This window comes from Epinephelus moara, chromosome 8 (genome assembly GCF_006386435.1).
Source record: "Epinephelus moara isolate mb chromosome 8, YSFRI_EMoa_1.0, whole genome shotgun sequence".
In the NCBI taxonomy this organism is placed as follows: Eukaryota; Metazoa; Chordata; class Actinopteri; order Perciformes; family Serranidae; genus Epinephelus; species Epinephelus moara.
In genome coordinates, this window is record NC_065513.1 from 3,496,732 (window position 1) to 3,507,540 (window position 10,809).

Here is a 10,809-nt window from a genome sequence, read left to right on the forward strand (position 1 = left end):
ACACTGTTAGACTGACTCACCAGCAGACATCACTACATGAGGGTATACAGTATTCAGTACTTTGCCAAACAAAGTCTGCCATTGTTCTGCCACGGTGTTCTTGGCGCAAAGCCAGCATTTATACTTTGCCATGTGGCTAATTGCAATCAGGGGCAAACTGCACTCAGCTGCCAAACTTTGTGGGCGTGTTTGCGCTGGTATATCATTAGCGCAATGTCCTTTGTGAATAGGACATTAAGACGGAGCAAACTGCGGGTGCAAGTGAAGTGCAATTCAAGGTGCTATCAGCGGCCGCAGTTCATTCTTTGTGAATTCGGCCCTCAGAGCACAGCGGACCGGTGGAAAATGTCACCATCTGCATATTATTTTACATCAATAAAATCTATTTTATCATTATTTTGAGTCACATTGTTGAAAGAATTTAGTCGTCTGTGTTCAAGCAGGATAATATGTCTCCATTCATTGCACGTCAGGCTTTCTATTTCCTTGTCGGAGATGTTTTCTTTTTTAATAACCAACCAAAAACAATCAATCAATTAAAAACACAAAACTGGAACTGGAACATGAAATCTTATATGCCTAACACACATTGCTTCTCGTTCTTTGAGTTTACATATGGCTAAAGGGGAAATAAACAACAGTAAACGGACAGCATGATTAGTGTTGCGTTCAAGGTCCCCCAAAAAAATGGGAGAAAAAAAAGGCAGAATATTCGATTTTTTTTTTTTTCACAATCGAATCCCGTGTCATTGAACGAAGCTTTGAAGCTTCAAATTTTTTGGGTCAGCCCTAAATCCCACATGTAAGGGGCTACCCATAAGGTTGTTGTTTCCAGCAAGTTGGCCTTGAATAGCTGATGTTGAGCTGTAGAGCTGTGTTACTTGTTATGACCTAAGGTGTATTTTAATAAACCTGCCTTTGGTTTAATTTATTCTTTCAAGCTTTATTCCTTCTCATCTTATCTGAGTTCTGTTGTATGTTTGTGCTCCATAGATTTAATTGCAAACTACAACTGTTTAGTAAGTTAAAAATGCGTTGCTGCTAATGACAGCTTGAAGTGGCGATGAGGTTTTTTTGGAAGGTCTTAAAAAAGTCTTAAAAAGGTATTGAAATTAACCTCAGGATTCCTGCATATACCCTGAAAAGGTAGTCGAGATTAAATCATAAACATATTAACAAATTAACGATTGTTTCGTATTTAAATGCTAACTGCTACATTACCATTAATAGTGAAATTTGAAAGTGATATGGGTATCACAGTGGCATCATAGTGGCATTTGAAGGACGGAGATTGTTAATAGATCAGAAGTCAGTACCATCCAACCTGTAAAAGATAACTTGTGTCATGTTACACTTACCATTGCATTTATTGTAATCATGCACCCCATTTGTTGTTTTTAGCATAATTGGTATTTTCTATATGTATAATCAGTTGGCATTTGTCTTTGTTTGGCCAGCAGACCTGCTACCGCCATCTACTGGTCAAAGTGTTTTTGTGTCATCATGACTTATGGCTCTATTGAAACTAGAAAACTCAGCAGTTAGAACATAGACTGCATGGGTTAGATCAGATGTAGGTACACTAATATTTTGCATTTTTATTAATTCTTATGAATACAAATATATTTTATGAATAGCTGTATTTATTTTCTATTATTGTTTAACGATAAAATGGTCTTTTAAATGCTGTGCTGAAAATGTCTAAAACTTAAACCCCATAATTTTATACTGATTACACTAGCATTGAAAGGTTGTGGAGAGATGTCTGGATGTCATTCACCAGCATCTTCTACCGTGGCCCTCTTTACAGGTTGGATGGTATTGACTTCTGGTCTATTTACAATGTATAAAAAGCTGCACCCTGCTTTCGTCCCCCCAACCCGCAACATAAATATTTACTGTTGCCATGGCAGCAGATGCTATTTCAGTAGCTAACGTTAGCTTAGCACAATCTACATATTAACAATGAACAATACAACTACAATATTACATTTCTAAACAAAAAGAGCTAACAACAGCTGTTCTATCAAAGACCTTAACCAGGGTGTTGCCACTTGTCATATCTTACAACAGTTAACGTAACCTCACTGAAAAGATGTAACCTAACTAAACACGGTGCGGTCAGCACAGACATTACAACTACATTAGTAAGAGTACACTAATAATAAGATGTGAAGTGCTTTGTGACTTTAATCCTACTCGAAATTAAAAATACAAAGGATGAGTTGGCTGATAACTGCCAACTGAAGAAGCGGCCAAGCCACCGTGCCTTTCATTGTCAAACAGAAATGTATACAAAAGTGTGTGCCAGATACATAGAACAAATAAACACACACCAATACTCACTGTATGACATTAACATAAAACAATGAATGCACGTTACTTATCGCTGATTATTATTTAAAAAAACAACAACAAAAAACAGCTCATAGAAAGACTGCGTGCTCTTACTTTCACATGCGGAAATGACGTCATCAGCTGGGTGATCACGTGCTATCCGAAGATGGCCGAGTGATACGAGTGCATTTTCGTTCGGACCGGCTGAAAGTTTGTCTCAAAAATCTGTGTGTGTAAAAAGCAAATCCACACGCGTAGAACTGAGATCCACAAATATTTTTTTGATTCACAAATAAAAGCTGAGTTCACAAATGCCTGTTCGAAAGTTGTAAATGTTAGGAAGATATTCACAAATGCTTTTCATTTATTTGCAAATTAATTTAATGTATTCACAGATATTTTTTGTATTTGTGGAATGTGTTTTATATTTACAGATTACACATTTACACACAGATTGTCGATCTGTTCACACACATAATTATGAAATGTGTGCAGATCAAGAAATATTTGTAGATCACCCTCTGTGCATTTACAGTTAATGAGACAAATATTACTCCATACGCGCCTGGCTATCGGCGCCTCATACTCCCACCAACTGCAGCAGGAGGACGGACATCAAGAGGACGGATACCATCTGTCTATGCCTGCGCATAGACAGATGGTATCCGTCCTCTGTGCGAGCATTTTAACGTTACTCGCATTTGCGACTAAAAATAGTTTTGTGCATGCAAAATAAATCATTCAACACACTGTGCGAGTACAGATTTCAACCAGCAGCAGAAACAAAAGGCGAATCCTGCCGGTTGTGGTTTGAACGGGGGTCACACAGACACGGACAGGAATACGTATTCCTGTCAAATACGGTGGCCATAGTGCTCCGCAGCGCAAGATAACGACTTACCGGCGACAGAGAAGCCCGGCTCCAGGTTCAATAATTTCCTCTTCTTGGTGTCATGACTGCCCAAAAGTACCTGAACAGCCGAGCCGTGGCGGCACACAGGTATGTTAAGTGTCAGAGGAGAAACGAGCCGTTCACATTTCCACAAACCTCACCGCACTTAAGGGACTGTTCTTAACTTGTCAGGGGAGGAGGGTGGCTGGTTGATTTTTATTTTATTTATTTATTGGGTGTGAATGCTGAAAGCATTCAAACCCTATGTTCTTCTGTTACCAAAATTCTTTATTTAAACCCTATGTTCTTCTGTTACCAAAATTCTTTATTTTACTTATCATTATTATTATTCTTCTGCTGCGTTTTTCAACATGTTTATGATTATGTTTATTTTATTTAAGAAGGGACAGTGCACATTAATTAACATGATCACTTAAGTCACGTAAATGTGCCAGATTTAGCCATACAGGCTAATTTTCATCTGCAGTCCCTGGCAGGTTGATGGTATATACATAATGAACAGTGTAACCCGGCTCAGCCCCAACTAACTGTGTTAGGTACCAAGTGGCACACATTCTACCTCTATAGAATAAACAACTAATTGGACCAGTACATCAGAAGTTTTTAGGTTCACTCACTGGAGAGATGAGAAATTAACCAAAAGCAGTTGAGTAGCAAAACTAAAATGACACTCATGGACAGCAGGTAAGTTTTAAGTTGCATTGTATTATTTTTGTTTGACAACAGAAAAAATGCATGAAACAAAAAAACAATAAACAAAGTCAATGTGTTTCGTTCCTTTAACACAATTGATTGATCACATCAAATCCCTTTCACACACAAGGATTAATCACCGTCTTATTACCTTTAAAACCCTTTTTAAATTGGTATGAATAGTTAATTCACCCTTTTAAATGTTTAAATGAAATGGAACTCTTGTTTTTAAGCTTTTAAGAGCATTTAACAACCTTTTAACTTTTTAGCTTCTTTTAAATTGCAGGTTCGATCACCCTTTTATGTGTTTTTTTTTCTATTTAGATTTTTTTTTAATCCTATTTAGACAACTTGTTTTTAACTTAACTTATTCTGAGCGGCAGTAGCTCAGTCCATAGGGACTTGGGTTGGGAACCGGAGGGGTCGCCTGTTGGAGTCCCCGTCGGACCAAAATATGGAGCGTGGACTGGTGGCTGGAGAGGTGCCAGTTCACCTCCTGGGCACTGCCGAGGTGCCCTTGAGCAAGGCACCGAACCCCCCAACCGCTCGGGGCGCCTCACCAAGGGCAGCCCCCTCACTCTGACATCTCTCCACTTTGTGCATGTATAGGTCCTGTTTGTGCATGTGTGTGTCTTTCGGACCTGTGTGTAATTGACAAGCAGGAGTGAAAACATTGAATTTCCCCTCAGGGGGATTAATAAAGTAAATAAACTTAAACTTATAAACTTAAACTTAATTATTGACTTAACTATTTGAAAAACTTTACACTGAACCTTATGTATTTTAAAGGTTTTTTCTCTTTACTGTGGTCCTTTATTTTTATTTTTTTTAACCTTAAACACACATGAATTCACATATTCAAGAATAACCCTCTTATCAAGAGGGTCTTTTTTTCAACAATTTGTATCACATGTATTCACAATTGAAAATCAACAACAACAATCAGTTTCAAAGTCCTTGTTTCTTTTTCTCTCTTTTTTTTTTAGTTTTAGAGAGAAAAGAAAATGAAATAAAATAATAGTCTATGAACTTGTCCTTTAAACACTGGCAATCATTTGTCCTACCAGTTCCAGAGGGTAACACAGTTCATATGACTCAGGATCGTCTCATCTACTGGGCTTGGCTCGCCACTACCGTTGAACTCCGTCACCACGCACACAGTGAGGAGACCAGCAGTAGAATCAAAAAAGGGAGGTAACTTCCCCACGGTCTAGCTCGTTAACTACGCACTAACGCAAATTCCTGATTGGCTGGCTGCATCTACTCCCCTGTTGCCATGCGGAGATCGCATGAGCCACTAGATAAAGGAAAATTTATAAATTTAAAATAAATGATGACGTTTACTGTCCCTGACAGGGTTTGTAGTCATATTGAGCAACTTGTTAGCAACCGCCTTTTTTACGACACGTAAAAGCTTCAAAATTCACAAGTAGGGTATTTACTGACGTGTTTTATGTCGTAGAACAAAACCTGAAACTCGCTTAAGCTTTTGTTAACCACAGACCTTGTTTGAGGCATTTTACCAAAATCCCATTCAAAAAACGTATTGACTTTTAGACGAGAGAACTGGAAGTGCTAAAAGCGCTAACGGAGTTCCGGGTTTACTGGCACACACTATTGCGTGAACTAGAGTGGGTGATGTCATCGCTAGAGTGGAGAGCAGCTGTAAACTCAAAAAGAAATTTTCTCTTCAACTCGCTCATACGGCCACAATTTTCACTGTACATACACAATTTATACCAAAAAACATAGGAAAATGTGTCCTGGTCACAGATATGTTGGGAACTGCCCATTGGTTCGACATCCCATTGTTCCGACCATATTAAACTCATTGTTCTGAAATCATCAAAAACCACTTGGTTAGGGTTAGGAAAAGATCATGGTATGGGTTAAAATGAAAAAGAAAGTGACAAACTCATAAGCCGTGAGCCTGCTCCGCCTCAAGCCGGTCGCTGCGCACCGTACGCCCGCCGTGAGCAGTTAAGCACCGCGGACAGTCGGACTAATGGGATGTCGAACCAGTGGGCTGTCGAACCAATGACATGGACCCGATATGTTGACATGGAATCTGTCACACGCACACATTTTTGCTGAGTGGCTCCAAAGCGAAGGGAGCGCCGATTTTTTTCTCATTCACTCCCATGTAAACTGAGAGGAGAAATTTCTGGAAAACAGCTGAGGTGCAACACATTTGTAACTCGCTCGTGTGACCACATTTTTGAGTCTACAGATATAAAACATGACACGTGCGTTCACGAGAAGTGGATCTCTCTCACCATCACTTTATTTTGATAATTGGACCAATGGTTTGGGAATGGGAAGAACTTGTTTTCAAACCCATATTAAACAGCCTTTGCTGATCTGCTCTCTCATGAGCTCTCTGTGTGCCCCCCAGGTGCATGCAAGTCATTAATCGCCATGACAACGGCTGCACACACAGACACTGTGTGTGTGTCTCACAATCTTTAAAGGACAGATTACAGCAGCAGAATCTTCATTATACACATTATTAACCCCTAAAGTGCCAAAATGGGCTCTCTAGCGCCACCTAGGTGCACTAAAATGACCACTGCGGCACGTAGGAATGTCGTAGACAGATCAAACCAAAACTAGTGTGTTCGACCTACAAATCACGCGCTGACACCCATGACCTAAATCCAACAGGAAGTGAGCTATTTGCCCTTTCAAAGTAAGATTTCGCCTCAAACGTGCTCTTCCTCAAAAAACATCCCCTCCTACACCGTTTATCATATCGGCTTCAAACACGCACACATGCCAGCTCAATTGCTGCTAAACAGATCTTCTGTATAACTTTATCTCTCTCACCATTACTTTATTTTGATGATTGGACCAACGGTTTGGGAATGGGAAGAACTTGTTCGAGGAGTTAAATCTCCACTAAAAGAAGTCTCTTATCTGTGTTCTGTCTGTCTCTCTCTGCTCTTCTGCCAGGTGCACCTACTTATTTACCATGGCAACCGCTGTCACACACACACTCGCAGAAACATGATGTGTGTGCGTGTCTACATCTTACATGCAGACATGACAGGGGCACAATCTCCATTTTAACCCTTTAGGTGCCAGAGTTTATTGAGGAAAATATTCCATTTTCATTTCAACATTTCAAAAGACTGTCGCTTGAAAGTGGTGAGAGATAAAGGCATACTGTAAATGAGAAAACTATTCATCATGACCCAAAGTTTGTGATGGGAGTAAATTAACTCATCTAATTTGCTATAAGGGAATCGATAAAGAATCGGATCGATAAGCGGAATCGATAATTTCTATTTCTCTTGTGGGTAGGTTTAACATAGTTAAAATGTCTGTTTTGCCCAAATTTTTATATTTATTTCAAAATCTTCTGATTATTCCACCACAATCTTTCTTTTAAAAAGTACAGAGTTTAGTTTCCTCCTTCATAAGGAACAATAAAACCCCACGTGTTTGGATGTCAGTGTTACATTTACCATACGAATCTGGTGGCCTGAAGCTTCCCAATTTTTATTACTATTTTTTGTCATCTCAGCTTAATCAATTTAAACAATGGTTTTTAAATATTTCATGCTCATGGAAAAGAATAGAATCTTTGGATATCCTTCCATACAGCTTAGAACATTTACCTTATATTGAGCTCAAAGAAGTGGAAAAAATTACTAAGAATCCGGTTATATTAAATAGTCTTAGTATCTGGAAATTTCTCATAAATTGTTAGGCTATAAGATCTCCCTTTCTCCCTTTTCCCCAATTTGGAAGAATCCAAGTATTACATGTGGTAAGGATGACACTTTTAAATTTTGGTATGATAAAGGTATCCAGGAATTCTGTCATCTGTATGAAAATGGGACATTTCTTTCATTTGTTCAGCTACAACAGAAATATGGATTACCTTCTTCCCATTTATTTCGTTTTTTTCAATTAAGACGTGGTAATTACTGAGAATGGTTCTCTTCAAGAACCTATGCCATCAAAAATTGATGTCATATTAAACAATAAAGAGCAGAACAAGGAAAAAGTTATTTCTAAGGTCTACAGTATTTTTGTTGAATGTTCTGTTATAAATACAGATAATTTAAGATGTAAGTGGGAACAAGATCTTCATATGGAAATACAGAGAGAGGATTGGTCTTACATTTGTAGGCAAGTTCATAAATGCTCTTACAATCTAAGGCATAAACTAGCCCTATTTAAGATGATACACAGGATTTATTATACACCAGGGAAAGTTACATAAAATGAACAGTGAGATGTCATTTCTCTGCTGGCGCTATAAGAAACAAAAAGGAACATTTTTTCATATGTTTTGGTCATGTGACACACTTTCCTTTTTTTTTGGAATTCTGTTACAAAGTTGATATCTCAATGTCTACATGTATCTGTCTCTCTGTCACCTTGTTTATGCCTTTTGGGAACTAGTATGTCTGATAAGTGGAACAAATATCAAAGCAGATATATAGATCTTGCTATGCTGGCAGCCAGGAAATGTATAACTTTAAATTGGAAAGAATCCAAACCCCCAGTAATAGTCCACTGGTGGAATGAACTCTCAAGCTACCTTACACTTGACAATATATATTACAAGAGTAAAGGCAGATCGTCAGACTTTTTAAAAAGTATGGCAATCTCATGTAGAATTTGATTTTAAGAATTTCTTAGGCCAATGTAAGGCATAGTGACAATGATAAGACCTGAATGCAATAGTTTGTGTTGTTTTGTTGTCTTGTTTGTTGTAAGTGGGGTCTTCCCACCTTTTATGTCTGTTTGTTTGGTCAGGTTTTTGTTTTTTTTGTTTTGTTTCTGTTTGTTATGAGGGTATATGTTTGGATATCATTTTGGTTCTCTAACTGTTTATATGGGTACCAGCCCCTACTTAGGATAGGAAAATCGGGACATGAAGTGTTTCTCTTTTCTACTTTTTTATAACTTCCCTACATCATGAAGTATGGTAGGAAGACTACCTAATTATTTCAGTTTCATTGATATGGGAGGCCTACTTAGTGTTTTCAGTTAGTGTAATGAGTAGAATTTTGGTTGGATTACTTGCCATGATGATGGCACCTATGAAATATGTCTTGGTGTGTATGGACTCTGAGAGACTTGACTTTTTATAGTACCCTCTACATTGCCAAGTTTTGTTGTTTTTTTTCCTTTCCGTGAGGGAAACTGAGATGTGGGGTTTAGTGTTCTGTATATGTGTATCCCTCATGCTGTGATCAAAAATATAATTAAAAAAAACAAAAAACAAGAATCGATAATGGCATTGATATCAATAAAATTCTATCAGTTCCCATCCCTAGTCTGTACTCTGTATCCATGGCAACGGCAGCCTAATGATAATTAATATTGAATTCACCCTTCGCTAAGGCCCGTCCCCCTTAGTTACTGTTGCTAAGTCCGACAAACTTTCGGTTTCGGAGGTAGACTGGCATGGCGCTCCCACTGTCGCTAACTGCATTTGAAGGATATACTGTATGCAGGATGTCAGACTAACACAGCAACGAAATCAAGGTAACACATTGTGTGCAGATGAACAGTGTTTAGCTTCACCCCCGTGCCGCTCCCAGCACCCAGACTGGCAGCTGTTGGGGGGCTGCGGAAGAAGTCAAACAACGTTCATCTGCGCACAATGCGTTGACACACAGCTGGCTGAACATCAGCAAAGTTTCCCTGCTCCCCTTCACTGGTTCCTGTACGGCCTTTTTTCACTGTTATAATCATTAAAAAGAAAACGCATTATGTGTATACATTCAGCAGGGACGTTTCCGTTTCCACTCCAATCCTATTTGGCCTGTGTGGACTAACGTTAACTGATTTTGATGCTCCTCAGTCTAAGGCCATTGCTATGGCGTCCCTAGCAACGGAGCAGCAGGGCAGCGGTGATACCTCAAGAAATAAACACTGCAGAATTTTGTTGATTGACCAATCAGAATCAAGTATTTAAGAGTGCCATGTTCTAATTCATTGTGTAGTCCATTGTTTAACATGTTTGACATGTATGTTCTTATACTGTGGTTCTGGCAGGAGCATCTGTACAGGTTTTGTAACCTGGATTTGAGTGTAGCTTTTCAGTAAATACAGGGCTCAACAGTGCGAGCATTTCACAAATAGGTTCACACAAATAGGTGTGTGCGAACTGTAAAAAATATTTAGGGGCACGTGCGCATAAAAAATCAGCCGAAGCAGCCTATATTTTTGTCAATAAAAAAATATGATAATCTAACCGCAAATATTGGAGGAACTCCAGCCGTCTTCCCTCTTCCCTCTTCCCCATGTGACACGGTTATGGGCGGTTTTCCAAGCCACTGTCGGCACAATGAATATAAGTCCCGCTGTCGGCAGGGTGGAAATAAGTCAAAGTGTGGAGGAGGCAGGGACGGTTTTTGCTATGGGCAATGTGGGGCGACCGCCCAGGGCGCAATCTATGTGAGGGCGCACGAGCGCCCTCCAAAAAAAACAAAACAAAACAAAACAAAAAAACCTCGCTAGTTTTCTAGACTACCGCTCATTTCCACGTCAAGTTAGTGGAGTGGGCGCTGGGGCCCCTATTACCACGGCGGTTGTGGGTTGAACGGGGGTCACAGACAGGAATACGGCGGAGGATCATAGTGCGCAAGATAACGGCTTACCGGTGACAGAGAAGCCCGTCTCCAGGTCCAGTAATTGCCTCTTTCGTTAGTGTCATGTCTGCCCAGTAGTACCTGGACAACCGAGCCGTGGCGGCACACAGGTATGTGGCGTGTCAGAGGAGAAACGAGCCGTTCACATTTCTGTCTTTGTGGCAGGTAACGGTCCACAAACCTCAGCGCACTTTAGGGACTGTTCTTTACTTATGAAGGGACTGTTCTTTACTTGTCAGGGGAGGAGGGTGG